Raw genomic sequence first — 21,580 nt, 5'->3', positions numbered from 1 at the left:
GGGCCAGTGAGAAACTAGGGCACAGTTGGTCAGCCAAGCAGCACCACCCAAGCCTCCCGCTCACCTCTTCTGATGGCATCAAAGGAAAAAAAAATGTAGCAGAACACGCACGCTACCTGAAACCCTGCAAACAGAGGGCTCCGGGTGGCTGTCCTTCCAGCCTCAGCAGAGCACTTGCTACCTCCCTACCTCCCGGTGTGAAAGCCAATTCATTTACATAAATACCTTGCCAGGAGACTCCCGGCCGGAAGATAGAAACATTTCACATATGAATGTCCCTCCTGATAGTAACTTAGTTTGGTTGATACCTGACCAAAATGTAGAAAGGCAGAAGAAGTCATAAGAGCCATCATTAGTTGGAATATTAACCTATTTCCAGTCTATAAGCAGCTAAAAAAAAAAAAAAGATTCCCATCATGTGCAATTTCACAGTCTGTTACAGCTTGTTTACTCTGCTCATCCTCATCTTATTTCAAATTCTAAGCAACCAGGAGATGAATATTAAGTTTTCATTACTGGCCTGGCACAGTAGTAACAATATACAATGCTGCCAATTTATAATAAATTATTCCTCCCCCCTCCGATTTCTAAAGATATTTAAATTGAGATTATTATACTTTGCTTCTGAGGATGCGGGATTCTAGGAATACCTGCAATCTGTCTGAACACCCCCACTCTCCCTCACTCCCTCCATTAGACAGCCTCTTGAAAGAAAGGAGGTCAGGAGTATTTTTTTTTCCAAAAATCCACATTTCCCAGGTTTTACCAAATCCAGATATCTCATTTCTAAACGTGGGAGGAGGGGGCGAAAGTGTCTAGAGGTTCCTTCCCCATCCACCTGCTATTACACTTGCTTTTCTATCTCTTTCTGGCTGTCAACGCACTATTAGGAGTGCCATCAATTGATTAGATTATGTCATTAAAAATAGCTTGGGGATTTATGGGTCTAACCACTGAGGAAAATTGATTGCATTTTATGTTCTCAAACAGTCTGCATATATCTTCAGACACCCAAAGAGAAACCTTGTCAAGAAATAGCACCACTAGCAGAGGCACCAGTGGAGAAGGGTATTAGAGTGTTCTTGCACTTAGGTGTACTCATCTGACACGACTTAAGAAAACCCCAGGGAGTTCTCTGTTTTCTCTCTCTCATATTCTCTCTCTCTCATGTGCAGAAGTAGTACAATTTCTTTTTTTTTTTTTTTCATTTATTTATGATAGTCACACAGAGAGAGAGAGAGAGAGAGGCAGAGACACAGGCAGAGGGAGAAGCAGGCTCCATGCACCGGGAGCCTGACGTGGGATTTGATCCCGGGTCTCCAGGATCGCGCCCTGGGCCAAAGGCAGGCGCTAAACCGCTGCGCCACCCAGGGATCCCAGTAGTACAATTTCTAAAAGAAACAGCACCTAAGTGATCACTGCGCAAGCCAGAAGGTACCAACAAATTCTGGTACAAACGACCATCTATAAAACGATTTTCTAAAAAACCGTACGCGTCTGTTTACATGGAAGGACAAAACAAGAACAAAACCAAACTAAAAAGGAAACAACCCAAAGAAAAAGTCTTAGAGCCCAGGGAGTAAGGCCGGTGTGCCACCTGTGGGGGATCTGCAAAGCTGGTGGAGAGAGATACCCATTCGTGATAAACCCACCTGTACTTTCATCTTTTCCTTCAAGGAAAACAAAAGGTGTGACAGTTGTTGACCTTACTCCCTCAAGTCACCTTCCTGAGGGAGGAGCACAAACAATTGCCTGAAATTTGACGTGCCATCTTAGACAAAGTGCCTTGGCAGCAGGTGAGAATATATTTACCAACTCAGACTATCACTGTCCTCTGCACACAGAAGCAGAAGGAAGCCCTAGCTGGTTTTAGGCAAAGAAAAAAAAAATCATGACCTAAGAAGCTGAATTTTCAGAAGCAAAAGCCAAGCATGGTGTCCTCACACATGCTTATGCTCTGAATACTGGGATCCTCATTGTGCTGGTCAGTCTGGAAAAGGTGGAGTCTGGTGGAGGGTACCAAGTGTTCAATGCAAACAAGGAAGGGAAAAGATTTTTCCTGGGACACTTGCCTGGGTAGCTCAGTGGCTGAGCATCTGCCTTCGGCTCAGGTTGTGATCCCAGGTCCGAAGATCCCAGGTCCAAAGTCCCACGTCGGGCTCCCTGCATGGAGCCTGCTTCTCCCTCTGCCTGTGTCTCTGCCTCTCTCTTTGGGTCGCTCACGAATAAATAAAATATTTTTTAAAAAAAGAAAAACAAAGAAAAGATTTTTCCCCTTGAAATAAAAATAATAGTTGCCAGGAGGGGAAAAAAAAAATAAGAAAAAAAGGGAGTGTCCAGAAGTACCTTTTCTGTGACCAATCGGGTAAGCAAGTTGGAAATGCTATCTCAAGACATTTCGAGGACACGCTGTCAAAAAGTCAAGTGATGTGTATCCCAGATAAGTGGACTCTATGCATCCCCCGCACTGTGGCAGCTAGGGATGTTTGGTGGGTGGGAGCGATAAAAAGGAATTTGGTTAAGGGGCAAAGTATGTTTCTTAACAAAAGAATATTTTGAGATAAAAATCCAGTTTAGTATTCAACCATTAACTAAGTCTAAGATGAAGATTATGACCATTGCAGCATCAAATCTAGTATGAAAAAATATCGATTACCTGTCAAAATGCATCACTTTGAGAAGTGATACATACGTTTTAAAGAAATAAAACCAGCCAGAGGCAAAAACATTTGGGACAAAAATGAAAGGCTGCTGAAAAATAACATCAAGCAATAATGACTTAGCAGAGGGAATAGTAAAAGGAAATTGCTACATTTACCCTTTGCTACATATTTTCTCATCAAGATAAGCCATGTGTTAAAATGCAATAAAAACTTCAAATGACGACACTATTCACAGGTAATAATTAGGATCTAGCCTAATTTCCATTAATAAAGTCATTTTTTTCCTGCGATTTTATACCGTCGTGGAATATGTTCACAATATTATGAGTCAAATCAAAAAATACCAACCTCAATGTTTAATGCTGTTGCGTGTGTATTCAAATAAAATTTCTTAGGCTCTGTCATTAATTGTAATCTAAAGCCAGGGGCTTCATGGTACTTAAAAAAAAAAAGTATTTGTATGAATACACCCCACACATACCCTATCACAGGCATAGTTTACAAGGACACTCAAAATCCATCGACATTATAATAGGATAAAATTTAAATTTTAATCATTATTACAATAAATGGCTCACCAACAAAAACAATTCGAAATCCTGAGAAAAATGGGGGTGGGGGTGGAGGCAGAGGAAGCATTTGGTTACATATATTTTTAACAAAGGGGTAGACTGACATTTTGTCATCACTGTCCATGGTAATGTTTGGTGTAAGGATACAGGTCTGCCATCTGATTTACCTGGTCAGGTTTTTTGTTTGTTTGACAAATTTAAGAAGAAGTGACGTCTCTTCACTAGTTCCATCTTGGTTACCCTAACAGAAACATTCATTCTGATTAACCCCCTCTCTTCAGGAACTGAATGTTCACTGAGGACTGTGAGGAGTTTCTTAAAAACCAAAATTCGGGGAAGTTTCCAGACTTAACCTCGCCCACCGCACCCCACTGACCTAATCCACTTCCTACCAGCAGCTCTCGGCCTGTGGCTCCTGGACCACCCACCTACAAGCCAAGGGAGCCCTGGTGAGTGGGGATTGTGAGAATGGTTTCCTAACAGAGGAGGTCTCTCCCTTCACAACAGCCACAGGGAGGAGAGTCAGAAGAACAGCACTGCTACCCATCCCACATCCCACCAGCAAGAGTTGCCAGGATGCTCTGAATGTAATTTCTAGTACCATCAACACAATCCATCATAGGATTGTCCCATTGTGTTTTTTTATACACGTATGGCAGCGATCACTACTTCTGCTTCTGCAAAGTGGACCTACAAGCCACAAGATGCATTAACTACCATATCCTGGTTGTTACTCTCAAACAACAGATCAAAGATTCAAGTGTCTTTTATTTATTTATTAAGATTTTATTTATTTATTCATAAGAGACACAGAGAGAGAGGCAGAGACAGGGGCAGAGAGAGAAGCAGGCCCCATGCAGGGAACCCGATGTGGGACTTGATCCTGGGTCTCCAGGATCACGCCCTGAGCCAAAGGCAGATACTCAACCTCTGAGCCACCCAGGTGCCCCTCATATGTCTATTTATGTTCATTGACCAGATAAGTCTATGTGGCCAAGTGGATAAATCTTCCATTCACTGTTCGATGACTTCTTCCACGTGTAAGATCAATGCCAATGGCTACAGGATGTGTTGCATTTAAGAAAAGGTAATATGGAGATCATAGAAACTTACAAAGGAAACAGAGACTATTCCAAGGAACATACCTAAGCATCCATTACTGGGAACGTAACCAGACTGCAATGTGAGTGCTAAAGAAAACCCAGGATGCCAATGACCAATGCAGCTGTGAGATCTGTTCAAAAACACAAATTTCCGTATTTATACTTAAATTCCTTCTCGGTTTTTGCACTTTATTTTCTTCCATGTTTTACTTCTAAGTAATTAATAGCCAGCATTTATTGACCACACACACTACGTGCCAATCCCTGTTCTAAGCACTCCATATGGTTCACCTCATTCAATCCTCACACTAACTCTATGAATTAGACTTGATCCCCATTTTACAGACAAGGAAATTGGCATTTAGAGAAGTCAGCTGACTCCCTAAGACCACACAGTCAAGGAAAGGCAGTCTGGGATACCAAATCTTCCCGGCTGACTCTCCAATTTTAGTTGCTAACCACCCTACTGTCTGTTAGGCTTTACGCCAAGGAGGAAAAAGTGCTTTCAAGGTGAAGGGAAAACAGGAAAGGTGTCAGGCATTTTTAGCTCCTAAGGAAAAAAATGACCATGTTCTAAGTTGTTGGTCATCAAACACACCAGAGAGAGCATGAGGAATTCCAGATTCCGTGGGCCCTGTGTCTTCAAAGAGCAAAGGAGCAGGGTCTCTATTGCTTTAGGACTGAAGCTAGAGGCTCCCCTGGGGACTCAGGAGGAGAAGGAGGGTGGCCAGAGACCATTTACACAGTATGACCTCTACTTTCTTCTCAGCTGTCTCTGGGCCTCCAGAGACTCCTGAGTGTCAATAAACTTGACCTTTCTGGCTGCTCTGAAACAATCCGATTCTAAATAAAGTGTCATTCCTTTTTTTTTTTTTTTTTACAAACATGTAGATCCCACAAAACCAAAGGTGCCCTTTTCAGTCACTGTGCCAGACATGCTACACCTCCCCGTTTACCTGTGGGGACATTGGATAGCTCCTCATTTCCTAACCTAATACTCCTCATCTTTTCTGGAACTTACTGCTCTAGGCACTCATTCAATCGCTCTTGCCTTTCAGGCACAATGACTCAGGCTAAGGCTTTGAACCCTGTTCTCAACAGCACGGAGAACCTCCCCTCATTCCCCAGAAGTCATGACTCTCCAGTGTCTTTAGAAGAGAGCACCCTGCCAGACAGCCATCCCTGTCCAGGCTCCACCAAAGAGGAACCCGGTAGCTTGGGGCAAGTCTGTCAACTTCCTTGAGCTTTGGTTTCAATGACATAAAACTCAAGTTTGACTATGGATTTCATCAGGAAGCTGGGGAAAAGAAGGAGGCCACTTGCTGGGAAATTGAGAAACTGATCTCACTGCCCTACAGGTGAGAACAGTCCACTCTGGACATCTACTCCGTCCCTCCCGGCCCCATAGCCACATCTATACACTCTCCTTCCTTTTCCATTATCTTGCAGGCCCCATTAGCAACAGAGTATCTACATCACACACCACTCAGGCATTTTCTGGCTTCAAGGCTCCTTTCACCTGACCAGGAACACATGAGAGAGAAGACCATTGCTTCTCATCACTGTCCTCCCAGGTCAGAAAGCAGTGAGCATGCTGACACCCGGGGTGGGCTGGAGCGTGGGGGCCTAAACACACCCCGGTCTCCATGCCAACTCTGAAAACAGGTGACATATTTGGCTCCAGCTGACATTCATCTTCATTCCTGCCTGATATTAATACTGTAACATGAAAATACTGCTGTCCAAAGTTATTACTGGCTCATCTTTAGAAATATTTGTTACTCATTAAAGTAACATACAAGTGAACCAGACATGTATCACCCACGCCACCAATGCGCAAAAGTAAAAAGACACCTGGGTACAGGTTCTGTGCTCTTTGAAGTCCCAGGAGACATTACACTCAGGAGGCCACACCAAAACCATCGGTGACCTTATCCTGAATTTTAAAACAGTCATTTGAAATTTTAAAATAAAGCTCTAATCTCTAAGGTCAATGAAAGTAACAAAATAGTTCAAACTGCAGGTCTTTTTCTCCCCCAAAGAAAAATTTTCAAACCTGTCAGGAAAAGGACTAAAAACAAAGGACAGCTGCCTGCCTTCCAGAGAAAGATGAAATTTTTCCTACTCAAAGGAAAAGGGAGGGATCTAACACCTTCCCACTGACAATACACCAAAGTCTGAATTTATCCAAAGAGTAGCATTTTCTAAAACACATGTTTCATTTAGCAGAAATTGCAGGTGGGGGTCAGTAGCAAGCATATGCCTATGAAATATGCTGCATCCCACGCTTCCTGCATTTAGCTCCATTTTCCATCATGCCTGTTATCCTGAAGACTTCCTAAATGTATGCGATCGGTGATTTCTACAATGTAACATGCATGATTTCGCTTGAGGCTTTTCACCAGAAAGCTATATTGTCTTGACGCTTGCATCACCTTTTTTTTATCTAATTATTTCTGGCATATTACCCATCAAATCACTACTGACAATATGACAGGAATCATGGTATTGAAAAAATTACATCCTAGGAGGAAATAATAAAATATAAATCACATACATAATTTTCTTTTGAACATTTTAACAATGACATCCTCATATACATATGAAATATAGCAGACTATCCCCATAAATGCCCTAACATCAATCACAGTGGGGAAAATATTCTCTAGTTTGCGAACACACGGATCCAACAAAATATAGCATTTCTAATAAAACTGGGTAATACAACTTCATTTTTTTCATACGAGAGCATTTATGAAGATCTGACAATTGGAAATGGCTCCAATATATTTTTTTCAATTATGTCCCTTCATCTCTAAATGATACACAGCTAACACTGGGATCGTGAGCTAGTAATTAGTGAACTCCTGTATGTCATATTAATAGATAGATCAAGATCAGAAGTAGATGAGTGAAGTGACATTGGCGGTCCTGCCACTACAGGATGCCTATCAACGGCATGAGCTTTTAGGAACGAGTAAGCCGATATGTATGTAGGTAGGTGGGAACACTCCTGGTATCAACTAAATATTTTATGAGCTTCCGAAAAAAAGCAGACAGTCCTAAAACCATTCCTAAAGTGAAGAGAGATGCTGAGAGATAAAAGATGAAGGTAATTTTTAAGAGTTTTGAAATGCATCGCCTATACTCCAACTACAGACATTACAGCAGCACTTTCAGACTACACATGTATTAAACTCTTTTTTTAATCTCACACTGACAGGAAGCCAAGTTCTAGGTTAAGTGGACTGGTAACTAGCTGACGTTCTTTAAAAAGTAAGCATGGGCGACGGAGGGGGGAGGTTCTGGAAAATCTTCTTGGGAGAAAAACCGAGCTAGTCACCTTGGAATTTAAAACCTGATTGTCCAAAGACAGCATGCGAAATAAAATGAGGATGGGATTGAACACCTGAAGGAGTCAGGCGTGCCTTCGATGTATATATGTCTACACTGACATGCATACAATACAGACATGGAGAACCGTGCGCAGGGTGTTTTAAACCCTACCATCGTGTCTAGAGCCTTAATCCACCTTGAGACCCCAGTGTACGCAAATTCTTCTGAGGTTTTGGCTGGGAACCTCTTTTAGATCTCGTCTGCATTATGTACAGAGTCAAGCACCTGGGTGGCTCCTCCACAAATACCGAGGAGCCAAATAAGCCCACGAGGTACATACAAGAGGGATTTTTTTAAAAAAACAGCTTGGCCTGTTTCAGGCAAGCAAACCTAAGTCATACAGCGCCCTCGAAACGTGCGACTCGGCTGATCCCCGCGGATAGTTGCCCTTTCCTGCTGGTACCCTGCACTGACATGTCATTCAATTCGGAAGGGAACAGAAATCCATCCTTCTTGGAGAACGGCGGGCAGGCCTCCTTGGGACTCCACCATGTACCACGGCAACGTGATCGAACACGGCTCCCCACAGCATGAACCCCGACTTCCAGCTTCCCTTAAATGCGCTCTGCACAGAAGCACAGAATGTGCTCCAGAGCCGACCTCATTAATCCTCATCACTTCCCTGTAAAGTAGCGAGGCAAGAGAATCGGCCAATTTACCAACAAGCAACATAAGGCAAGGAGGTTAAAAGAAAAGCCCAAGGTCATGAAAACAGGAAAAAACAAAACAAAACAGAAAAAAAAAACAAAAAACAAAAAACGAGGAAACAAAAGAATTCAGGCTTCTGGGGCAGTGCCCAGACCAACCTTGTTCCAAAATACCTCCCCCTTTCCTCCTCTGCCTTCACCATCCGCCTCACCAAGTCTTCAGCTGGAATTCAAGGGAAAGGGCTCCCCTGCCAAATAGACACACACACAGATAAAGAGCTAATGTGTGCACACCCACCACACCCACCATACATACGCCTACAGGGGGAGAAAGAGAAGCACCCAATGAAGGTCAGACCAAGGATAAATGCTTTAGGGAGATGTCACATTAAGTCATCACTGCCTGATGACACAACAGTAATGTCTGTCTAGTTCAGCAAAACGAAGTCAAAAAGATTGTTTAAATATCAACTGCACAAATCATAGACAACCACTAAGAAACAAAAACAAGGGCAGCCCAGGTGGCTCAGCGGTTTAGCGCTGCCTCAGCCCAGGGTGTGATCCTGGAGACCTGGGATCGACTCCCACGTCGGGCTCCCTGCATGGAGCCTGCTTCTCCCTCTGCCTGTGTCTCTGCATCTCTCTCTCTCTTTCTCTCTCTCTGAATAAAAAAAAAAAAAAAAAATCTTAAAAAAATATAAATAAATAAAAAACAAAAACAAAAACAAAAAAAGAGTTTAAGTATCCTCCATACCCTAGGAGCATACAGTCAGACGTCAATACTCGAACCACCACGTGACTCTTGGCATAACATCATGCATTTAGTCAGTGACTCTACCCAAAGACACGGATGAGCAGCCTATTTCTCCTTGTTCCTTCTCTTAGCCCAAGAAAAATAAACACTCATCTTGCTTTCTTAATATTTCAAAATTATAAGTATAATCGATTTCTATTCTAGAACATCTGTTTGCATACAAGACCACCATGAAGTCCTATTTAATTTTAACAACCAGTGATACATTACCTTTGTGGTTTTTAAACACCAAAATATTCATCACTTTTATACACAAAGGACCTGGAAATTTCTATTAAAAGCTGTCTTTAAAACAGTTCAAGTAAGACCAAGGAATGGCTTTAACAAAAATTAATATTCTCAAAAATTTGACAATAAATATTTAAAAACTTTGATCTTGCTAATAGTTGATTTCTTAGATTTAATCTCTCCATAGTCTATAGAAGAATGCAGCACTAGCACATTGTCCTTAAAACGTCACGGAAAACTATCTCAAGTTTTACAGACTGATAAAAAGTCACTATGTTCTGTTTGAAATCCCCCGCTCATTCATTTATATTCATTAATCTTAATGATATCATTAATGTACAAAGTGTTTCACAGAAACTAATTGTATTTTGCCAGAATCAAACATTAACAATTATGTCTCTCCCATTATTACCCAATAAAATAAAATTTAAAAAGTCTCAGCGAATATTTTGGTATGGTAACTAATTTGCATTTTTAATGCTACAATAAATTGACCAGATTATCATCAATTAGATAAATTAATATTCTCTAAGTAAGACCACAGGGAATTACTCGGTTAGAAATTGACAACTCTTGACACTCACTTCCTTGAGCTTTATTGAATACAGGCTTAGCCCTTCTTTGTCCTCTTATCTAAAGCTGGCCTTTGTGACTCCAGCTAATACCACACAACAGAACAAATTCTTCTTTAATTTTATATACTTATCTTCGCTTTAAGCAAAGAAAGGAGATTAGGAAATCTGTGCTCTTCAAGTGAAGGAGAAATATCTACCGGGGCAATAACAGTGCCCGGAGTCAGAAGTGTGTGCATCAATTTGTTTACATCTGGCATTACTATATTTTTTATCCCCTTGATTCAAAAACCAATTGCTAGACACCTACTGTAAGCCAGGCATTATGATGAATGCTGAGAACACCAGGAAGACAGAATCGGTCCCGCCAGAATGCAGTCATGGGATCCCAAGACACATGAACAAATAAAACACAAGAAATCAGTAAGAGCTGCAGGGCCATAAGTTCAAGCTGCTCCACACAAGCACCAAGGAAGGATGAAGTCAAAGGGTATGTGGAGAACAAGGGAGGTTTCCCCATGTAACCACTCACTAGAATCGCTGGAAGAACTTTTTAAAAAACATTTTATTGATTTATTTGAGAGAAAGAGAGAGAACGTACGCATGTGCATGAGCAGGGAGAGGGTCAGAGGAGGAGGCGGCGAGGGGGAGGGAAAGAGTCAAGAAAGTCAAGAAGACATTGCTCAATCTCACGACCCTGATATCATGACCTGAGGCGAAACCAGGAGTCCGATGGTGAACCGACTGAGCCACCCAGGAACTCCTGCATGACCTTTTATAAATTTTAAAATTTAAGACCACGCCCAGGTCAACTAAATGACAATCTTCCGGGGTGGACCCCAAGTATCAGAAGCTTCTGAGGCTGCCCAGATGATTCCACTGTGCAGAAGTCTGGCAACCCTGGTCTAAAGGGCACAGGAATACTAAGCCAGGTAGTAGTAGAGACCATCTTACTAGAGAATTCCTCTAACCTTCCCCATGTGTGATTATAAAGCTTGAGGAAGGGACCAGGGATGGAAAACAGGAAGGGAAAGGAAGGAGTAATTCCTGCACCTGTGAAAGAACAGGACTTTAAACTCTTTTCACCAAGGACTCATATGTTCACGGAAAGACAAGCCACTTTTTGCACAATCCTCCTCTGAAATTGAAGTTCAGTGAACTGGGTAAGTCCTATCGGTTTTGGCCTTCCTAAACATACTACATGACTCAATTATCAAAAGCAAACAGCATCCTTCAGCTTTTCCTTTTGAGGTTTCTCTGGTGAAGATTTCATAGCTCACCTGACGACTCTGAATGCCTGTCGCCGCTCTCCTCTGAGACAGGAGAAAAGGACATCTGTGAAAAGCCCATTCACGGCATTCTTTAACTGTCCCCTAAAGAAAACTAAATATAATAGCCTGAATGTTTTACCTACTGAAAATATTAATAGACCAAATCTGATTCCATTTTGTAAAACAACACACAGAGATTCCTCACTCTAAGCCATCAGTAAAAATACAGAAGTCTTTAGGGAAAATATATAATAAAATTCAAATACTACAGGAAAGCAGGATTTTCTCTTAATCCTTAACTTGTCTTCTGAAATACAGGTTTTAGAAATATTTCATCAATTTCGCTACTTGCTTTTTGGAGGAGATATCTACATTTAAGAGGTGAGAATGTCACCTCTTCTTCATGCTTCTGAAGAAGCATCTTTTACCACCTTTGAATATAAAAACCGTAACTAATGGACTTTTGGCATGGAAGTTACCGTGATGTTTAATTGCACAAGCAGTGGAGTTTCTAATAATGTATTCCAGTAGCATGAAGTCTATTTCTTCAAGAAGCTACATGCACCACGTTCCACTAAAATGTTTCTTTTTCCCCAAGTCATTGGAAGGCACTGCCCTAGCTATTCAGGCTTTCAACATTTTCAGAACATAATATATAAACCTAAGATGCCAAAACATCTACTGTATATTATTCACTAGAACTCAAAATACTATCAGGATTACATATTCTCTAACTCGCAGCAGTGATCTCCACCCAAATGTTGTAAGGAAAAAAATCTCCATGTGACACGATAAAGCATTTTGATTTCAATCAGCCATTAGCTTTTAAAAGGTTCTTCCCCAACAGTCTCCTGACAATTAAAAACAATTAAAAAATTAGGACGCCTGGGTGGCTCAGCGGGTTTGGCGCCTGCCTTTGGCCTGGGGCGTGTTCCTGGAGTCCTGGTATCGAGTCCCGCATCGGGCTCCCTGCGTGGAGCCTGCTTCTCCCTCTGCCTGTGTCTCTGCTTCTCTCTCTCTCTCTCTCTCTCTCTCTGTGTGTGTGTGTGTGTGTCTCATGAGTGAATAAATAAAATCTTAAAAAAATTTTAAAAATTACTTTTAAGAAGTCCAATCATTTTCTTCCACTTGACCACCCTGCATGTAGGGTAAACCTTTCTCATACATTCATTTTGGATGCATCTTTTAAAATCCTCAACTTATTTCCTTCTATCAGCTGTAAATGAGATTTGCCAATGCGCCACCTCCTGGATAAAATGTCATTTACATCAGCGTAGTTCACCCTGTTTCTTTGAGCTTTTAACACCCTAGATTTTCTCCTCTGTTAATGTAGAGGACGATCAGAGAAACTATTTTTCAGCGGAGGGTAAATCCAAAGAGAATCAAAGCCAGCCCCACGCATGGCGCTCTAGCTGGTGATGTGGTAAAGGACACTTACGGCAAGGCTGGCCTCTCTTGCAGCTGCTCATCATGCTTGATGAAGCCTAAGAGAGGCAACCAAGGGTCATTAAAGCAGGCAGTATCATTGTTCAAACCAAGCAAGGATGATGCTTCTTGAGTGAAAGAGATCACCTCTCCAACAGGTTGCTGATCCACATGGAGTTCACCCCACCTTGACTACACACAGTAAGAGATTCTCAGCCTTTCACCTATGTTCTAACACTGATGAGGTGTACACTAATCATAAACAGTTACTTTGATTTCACAGTTTGTTACTAGACTGGGTAACATACCTAAAACTCTGAAAAATATCTGGAGACCCTCCTTCCTTGAGGTTCCAGAAGGGGAGAGACAGAGGAGATGAGGAAAGGGACCAGGCAAATACCAAACTGCCTGTTCATGCAAAACTGCCCCTGAAAACCCATCTCTCCTCTTACCCCACATAGGCCTGGGATCAAACAGAGTCCACAGAGTGTTCAACATCGTTCCCCTAAATTTCCAAGAGAATTAAAGACCTTCTAGACTCTCTCCTGTTCCCAATACCCTCTTTAAGGGAACATTCCATTCTGGAAACAATGGAAGAGTGAACTGGGCCTCTCAGATTTGTATCTACCACTCTTTCCTTCCCTATTAACTACTGTTTGCCAGGGACTCCCTTTTCGGGTTCAAACTGTGGGAAATGAAAATTCTAGCTTCAAAACTAGAACCATCCACTTCTTCTCAATGGGTGAAATATTTACATAATGCCATTCAACCAGCAGTTTTATAAAGCAGGTACCTCTCTCCTGCTTTGATCATTCGGATAATGTGTAAGTGGGAATACAGAGCAATGTTGCCAGGCTCAGACATTTTGTTCAGAAGCAGGATCTGGAGGAAACTTCCTCTATCTGTTTTTCTTTTAGGGATGAAATATGGCCAAAAAAAAAAGAAAAAAGACAAAAGAATGGCAATTGCACAACTGGAATCCATTCCAGGTTCTTACACTTAGCTCTTGATTGCCCTTGGGAAAGTCATTTAAAAGATCGCTTCCTGTAATGTTTTAGCTTCCTTAAGGGAGAAGACATCTGCCCATTTTTACCCTCCATTTTTACCCTTATTTTATTTTCAATTGTTTCAATCCTACAGAAAATTAAAAAGAATACAACAACAAATATACTCTTCACCTCCAAACACCAATTACAAACATTTTTCTATGGTTTCTTTTGCTGATTTGTGAAAATACAATGTAGATAAAAATGTGTTGGTTTTTTTTTTTTTTTTTTTTTTTTTTTTTTTTACTTAATAGAAAGTGCTTTAGGTTAAAAGGCTGCCCACAAAAAGATGGTAAATGGCCAGTACTATACATTAAGATTTCCCAAGAGTATTTTTTATCAGGAATTAGGTTTCTTTAAAAACTCTTAAAATGTCAGAGTTCTCATCAACATTTTCCATGAAATGCTTCAGTGAGGATGGGTCAGTCTCAGGTGAACCCTAGAATCATTCTGTTTTAGAGCCAGAAATCATCTCAAACCTTTCATGTTAGAACTGTAGAAGTGGAGATCCAGTGAGGCTGCTTCCCCTTGTATCTGCTGTAAATAATACACTTCATTGCAAGAGACATGAGGACATAGGAAGACAACGAGAACACCAAGAGGAAGGAGACTGAAGGGAGTATGGGAGGTAGCCAGGCATGGTCAAGGGCAGCAGCTCCCTAAACTCACTGACATTCACCTGCAATGACGTAGCCTTAACCACGCTCCAAGGGCAATGCAGGAGAGCTACCCTTTGGAGCAATCCAGAACCTGCTATCCCCAAACTTAGAGACTTCCCCTTCCCACACTCAGCCTTACATTCCCCCATTTCAAACGTCTGATCCTGCTTGAGACGTTGCAAGCATTTCTGTTTTCCCTCCTTATAGATTAGGCCGTTACTGTGACTTCTGACTAGCTATTAAACACGGGTTCTATCAGAGCAAAGACGTGGCCACAGCCAATGAAGCTTTACCACCATGTGGCTTCCCAGGATAACCGCCTCTCTCAGCAAGAATACGGGCAGAGGTCCTCCTGAGGATACTCAACTCCAGTTTTAGGTTTCCTGAGCCACGTTACAAGGCTTTGTGCCCTAGAAGGGATGGCCTCTGTTACTCTGGTGTTGTGCTTCAGAAACACAAATGCTTTTGTTCACAGAATGATCTCTGGCCACTTCCAAAACCCCCAAATCAATAAGAATAATTCAGCAGAATATTAATTTTCAGTAATACGTCTTCTATCGATCATTTCTTGGCATCCTTCCTGGTGTGCTGTGGCTTCGCGCTCAGCTCCACCCGCTGGCTGTGTCCCAAGGATGCTTCTGGGCGGCGGGCCGAGGCAGAAGAGGACACCAGCACCCCACTGGCCCTTGCCGGCCTTTTATTTCATTGCTGTTCTCTGCCTCACTCAAGCGCAGACCTGTGCTGTGGATCAGAAGCAGTTTACGGGCCTGCCCTCAATTGCTTCATTTGTAAAATTAGCAATTTTACAAATTGAACCCCCTGAACTCCCTTGTAAAATACGTTTGAGGTGCGCTTTGATAAATTATAGCCCAGGCACACGATTAGGGTATTGATTCCCAAAGCCACCGGGTTCTCCACCAGCTGCTGCTGCATTCACGGCTATCTTTTATTTTTCTTTCTTTCTTTTTTTTTTTTCACGGCTATCTTTTTAATATCTTTTCTCTTCTCTTAGAAGAGACTCCAAAAACCTGACAGGTAGCATTATTTAAACCTGATGTGCGATGCCTCCATCAATCGAGAGTGACGAAACAGGTCTTTTTAGGTCTTTTAATGTGTCCATTTACCTCCCTGACAAACTGTTACAGCAGCACCCACCGCACAACTAAATCCAGACGCAGACCAGATTAAACACTTTCTTGACATGACTGAATTCTGAAATGTACATAGCAACAGACGTTAACCTACCTGGAACGTACAGGCATCTGAAATACTCTGAGGCTTGCCTAAGATCTGATATGCATCCAAATTACTTAAATAAACATAAGAAAAAGATGGGGGGGGGAGTTGTCAGGCAGAGAAGCTGGAAGGACAAATCTCTCCCCCCCTTTTTTTCTTAAACATTTCCTGGATCATTTTCTAAGTTAAAGTTCCAATGTGTTTGGACAAGCCTGTCTTATTTCTCGTGTTGAAAACATATCCAGAGCCCAAGAACATAGCTGCTATTTTTCACTCGCGCCCTAAAACAGGATTTTTAAAAAAAAGTGCCGATGCAGAGTATTATGTTATCTTTCCTAATTCTCAAATGCGAAGGCTGCATGTGAACAGCTCACTTTTCGCCACAGCCAGGCCGGAACTGGCTCTCTTCCCCCCACACCCCCCACGGGCCCCCCAAGCAGAGGCGAAGGGCAGTGGAGCACTGATGACATCTCTCTCCGGCGCTCAGGGACCAAGTGTCAGAGAGCCCTGGTGGTAGTAGCACAGAGAAGCCCCTTGACCCACCCTGCCTGGTAGGTTGTCTGGGCCCCTGCCCAGACTTTGTGCACGCGTGGGCCTCCTCCACGCAGAAAGTCCTCACCCGAAAGGCCCCAGGGATGTTCTCCCTGCAGTCGGGACAGAGAGAGCAGACGCATAGTCCTTCAACACAACGACATCAGCATCCTCTCACTTCCGATTTCAGACGACAGCCTTTTGGGGGACTTGGCCAACAAACCCCTCTCATTCCATCCCCTCTCCGTCTCTTTTCTTCTCAAGTGCGACCACACTCCGCATGGGCACCCCCGCAAGGGCACCAGACCATCACAGTTCAGTAGAGAACTGCAGGGTAGGAGGAGGGCAGAGAGGGGAGGCAAAGGCACTGGGGAGCGGAGGGGAGAGCATCTTGCTGGCTACACTTGCCAGCACGCTCCACACAGATTTCCTTGGCCTTTGGAACAGAAGCCAAGAAAGGGTAAAGCAAAGAAGTCACCACCATTCATTTACATGGAAAACCTTTTGAGCATGCCCAGACCCCAGAAAACTACCTCCCCAACTCTTCTGATAACTCAGGACACATCTTGCTCAAAGACACCCAAGATACGGTGTGAATGTTCCCAGACACCCTTCAAAGCTCTGGCAGCCTGAGGCCCAGAGGCCCAGGGTAATTCTGGCGTGGGGGGTGCCTGCAGGGCCACCCACCACCTCTGCAGCAGCTGGCGGCCCACCCAACGCTACTCTCGCCCTTCGGCATTTTTCCGAACATGAAAATCCTCGTTAGAGTTCTTCACTTTAGTAAAAACAGGCCCTGATGTGGGTTCTTGGCAAAAACGAAGCGTGGTACCCTGAGCTTTTGAGGAGCAGGCCACATGAGCCCCAGACACATGGGAAGACAAGGCAGGCAGCGGGAGCAGCACTTCGGTGACAAGTGACGTTCGGACAGTGCTCCCATTCACATGTGGGGTCGTGTTAACTGGCCATCTGCTCGGTAGACCACGTCTTCTTGTTTCCAGAGATGCTGCGGGCCTATGTCTCCTCGCGGACCTGGGTATGGTCACGGGCCCGAGTGCAGGAGCTGCCACTCTTCCCCCCCATGTCCTATGGGGATGCCAACGGTCAGGGGTGCTTGGAAAGAACAAAAACACAGCAGACCTTCCGTCAGCCTGTGTTTCCGACGGACCAAGCAAGAGAGAGCCTATCTCTGCCCAGACGGCCTACAGGTGACGGAGAAATAAATTCCTACTGCGGAGAGAGGTAAATAATGAGAGAATTACGTAAACCTCTAAATCAGCAAAAACTGAGCATATTTGTTACGACAGCCAGCATTTATTTAATCTTACACAATGCACCCTTAAATCATCCTGATTAAGCACTGGGAAAATAAAAAAAAACTTACCTCACCAACAACTACAAATCAGCCTACAAGCAAAAATAATGGTATGCAAGCATTCTGGTAGGAGACGTCACATAGGTCAGAGCAGCAGGGCTTTCAAAGTTGAGAGTATGGACACCCTGGGGACCGGTTGGGCCATTTATATAATGGTATCTCCATGTGATGAAATATTGTGTCATCATTACAAAGGGCACAGTAGACCTTTCTGTGCTACTGTGAGATATCTTCACGTTAAATTAAGAAGTGAAGTCAAGGAGCACCTGGGTGGCTCAGCAGTTGAGTACCCACCTTTGGCTCAGGTCATGACCCCGGGGTCCCGGGATCGAGTCCCACATCGGGCTCCCCGCATGGAGCCTGCTTCTCCCTCTGCCTGTGTGTCTGCCTCTTTCTCTCTGTGTCTCACGAATAAATAAATAAAATCTTAAAAAAAAAAAAAAAGTGAAGTCAAAACAATTTGTAAAATTTCAAAAAAATATGTTAGTTGCCTATGTTTATGGAGACATACATAACTTTTTTCCATAACCAACAAGAAGCAATTAGTAATGTTTATGCCCTTGGGGAGAGGGACAAAGAGAGATAAATCATTTTCTTGCCTTTTACCTTGTTGTATCCTTGCAATTTTCTCATATTGGATATGTAGGACTTTTTGTCAAAAATGTCAACGGGGTAGCAACACTGTGGGCTATTATGTATTTTTTAAAAACAGGGGTGTTTGAAAAAATATTTATTTATTACCATTAAAAAATATAAATCAGCAGCATGAAAGAAGGGTCACATCAGTGGCATGAATGAGTGCTCCCCTCCTCCCAGGCAGATCAACTCCCAAGCGGGGACACTACGAGATGGTTGCTGAGTGATTGCCAATTACAACTATATAATTCTGAATTTGTATTGGTGTCATGAGTGACCATAAGGTTCCCCTACTTATATGGAACTTAGGACTCTCTTGTTTATTAGAAGAGTGACGTGTGGCAAGAGCATTTCTGATTAGTGATCACGGAAGAAATGCCTGAAGAGCCAGTTCCAAGTAAGTTCGCTCCCGGATGAATTAATGTGCCTTTCTCGGATTTCAAAGATCTTCATCTAAATGCCACATGCGATGTGGGGTGGAAAAGCACTTCAGTTTCAAACTGCGGAGAGAGGAAGAAAAATGCAGAATGAAGGGGACATAGGCTGGCACACAGGTAAGCTCTGGAGGGGCTATCCTTAGATATGATCTCTCCTAACCCTGCAACATTCTAGGTCTCATTTTAAAAATACCCTTCATGGGGCACCTGGGTAGCTCAGCAGTTCAGCACCTGCTTTCGGTTCAGGCCGTGACCCTGGGGTCCTGGGATCGAGTCCTCATCGGGCTCCCTGCAGGGAGCCTGCTTCTCCCTCTGCCTGTGTCTCTCATGAATAAATTTAAAAATCCAAAAAAAAAATAATAATAAAATAAATGAAAATAATTAAAATAAAAATACCCTTCAGGAAAGGGAGTATATCCTCAACCTACACATTTCTCAATGAAGTACATAAAGGCATCTTAGGATTCAGAGTCTAGCTCCATCTCTTTTGCTAGAGTCCAATTTCCACAGCAGCAGAGAAAAGGCTGACCTGGGACATAGTCACCACAGCTAATATAATGCAGGTACTCACGGAGCTGTTCAATATTTTGTTTTAAATCAACTGAACACAATTCCACCGGAACACAGAAGTTAAGGCAGGGAGAATGCGTGTTTAAATATTCTGAGATAAATGGTTTGTGCTACGGTATCTGGAATCACAACCAAATGTAGGGCAGAGAGGATGCTGTTAGTAAAGGAGAGGTTTCTGGAGAAACTTGTGCATGCTGGCCTGGATCTAGGATGACGGAGGACACAAAGACACAGCTCAGCTGGGCTCCCCGGTGTCCAAAGTTTCACTGGGAAACAGGCAGGTTAAAAAAAATGACAACCAGTCACCCCCCCCAACCCAGTAATACGTGTTTTAAATAGCAGACCCCTCTTCTGCACTTGAACCCACGTCTACAGTGTAATTATCTTTGAGGACTCTGAACTGGGAAACCACATAATTGAATGTGGGGCCCTAGATGTGACATCGCTGTTAAAGAGGGTGGCACAGAATGAACTCAATGCTGCACACATCAGAGTCCGTGCCAGGAACCAGGGAACTGGCCCAGCGTTCAGCACACCAGCTTCCTGGGTCCCTCTGGCAGCACCACGCATGAGCCCTCGTGAGCCACCCTTTAAACAAATAAGGGGGAGCCTCAAGCTACCTTTTTTAAAGATTTTATTTATTTATTCCTGAGACACACACACACACACACACACACACACACACACACACACACAGAGGCAGAGACACAGGCAGAGGGAGAAGCAGGCTCCACGCAGGGAGCCCGATGTGGGACTTGATCCCAGGTCTCCAGGATCACGCCCTGGGCCGAAGGCAGGCACTAAGCGAGCCACCCGGGCTGTCCCTCTCAAGCTACATTTTAAAGCAATGCCCCTCACGACAAAATTTTACTGGATAAAACACAAAGAAGTAATTCCATTCAAGTCTCCGGCTTTGCGAGTCAGAGGCTGTGGAAGAAGCCAGGAAAAGGGATATTCCAACTTCCCAGCTGCCTGTGGCGTGTAAAACACACTTGGAGGGGCACCCAGGTGGCTGGGAAGGGAGCGTCTGCCTTCAGCCCAGGGTGTGACCCTGGGGTCCTGGGATCGAGTCCCGCATGGGGCTCGCTGCATGGAGCCTGCTTCTCCCTCTGCCTGGGTCTCTGCCCCTCTCTCCCTTTCTCTCTCTCTCTCTCTCTCTCTCTCTGTCTCAGGAATAAATAAATAAAATCTTTTTTTAAAAATTAAAAAAAAGTAATAAAGAAAACATACTAGGAAACAGAAGAAAGCGGGGGGCGGGGGGGAGCACTCCTTATAAAGACCAGGCCACCAGAGGAACACAGCCTGGGGGCTCCCATCAGCGTTTTCTAGTCCAGCCTCGAGGCCGAGGGAGGCGGATGCTGCCATCTAGAGCTTTCCAGGGACATGGCCTCTGATGGCCGAGCAGCCAACCCAGAAGGCCGGGTGGCAGGGGGAAGAGCGAGGACTGCTCCGGCTCCAGGGAGGCGGCCGCCCCCAGGGCCACCATCCTTCTGGAAGCAGGGGCCCTGGCTGCAGGGAGGGCAGCCAGGAGGAGCACTGCCCGGGCCCTGGCGCCCAGGGCGGAGGCCCTGGCACTGGGGCGGCTCCGTGGGCCCGTGGGCACAGGCCAGCGAGGGGCAAGAGCTCTCGGGCATCAGAGACGGGCTGTGTGCTCTGAGGTGGCCCCAGGGCCAGAGACCCCCAGGCTCCCACTCCAGGTGGACAGAAACCGAAGGGAGAAACTAAGAACCAGCCAGGGAGGCAGCCCAGCACTGACGTCAGGGCCGGGGACAGCCCGTGAGCAGCAGGAAGGCCCAGCAGCCCCGAAGGCTCCCAGGAGGCCTGGAAGGGCCAGAGAACAGGCTGAGAGTGGTTCTAAGTTACGCATGGTTTTTTATCCCTACCTTTTAAGGATTTTTTTTTTTAATGTTCTCTGGGAATTTATCATCTTATGATACGAACGTCAATGTTTCTTTCTAGAATAGGAAATACAGAACGCAGAAGTCATCCAGGCCCGAACTTCCTAACTGATGAGCTGGATCTAAGACTCCTTTATTACATGTATGTAAATAAAGTTCCAGCCGACCAAAGATGTGGCTTCATTTGTCCTGATATTGGGATTCCTAACCTCTTAATGAAGAGCTCGCAGCACTGGCAGGCTTCGAAGACAGTCATAATTCAGATGCACGTCTGAGGTCACCCCCTCCTGCCTTGTGGGACAGGCTATAAGCTTAGGGCGTTAGTGGGAACTGTTGCCACCAGCGACTTCAGCTGCATCCAGTTAATTTCATATCAAATTCAGATTTGTTTAAAATGCCAGACAAGTGGGGACCATTCGATTCTGCTCAAGCCTCTCCCTTCTCTGACAGGACGAGAAATCCGAGGGTTGTCAGGCTTGATGGATGAGGGGAATTATTCCTTGC

General features: G+C 44.0%; 1 protein-coding gene across 6 annotated transcripts in view; it reads right to left on the bottom strand.

The window, feature by feature from the left end:
- The window catches only part of MAST4 (microtubule associated serine/threonine kinase family member 4), a 544,916-nt gene that overhangs the window by 331,747 nt on the left and 191,589 nt on the right, over positions 1-21,580 (bottom strand). The gene's annotated exons all lie outside the window — the stretch shown is intronic.

The sequence above is a fragment of the Canis lupus genome, chromosome 2 (genome assembly GCF_003254725.2).
Source record: "Canis lupus dingo isolate Sandy chromosome 2, ASM325472v2, whole genome shotgun sequence".
Lineage (NCBI taxonomy): Eukaryota > Metazoa > Chordata > Mammalia > Carnivora > Canidae > Canis > Canis lupus.
The sequence above is the reverse complement of the archived record's forward strand: the minus strand, read 5'-3'. Positions and strand labels throughout refer to the sequence as shown.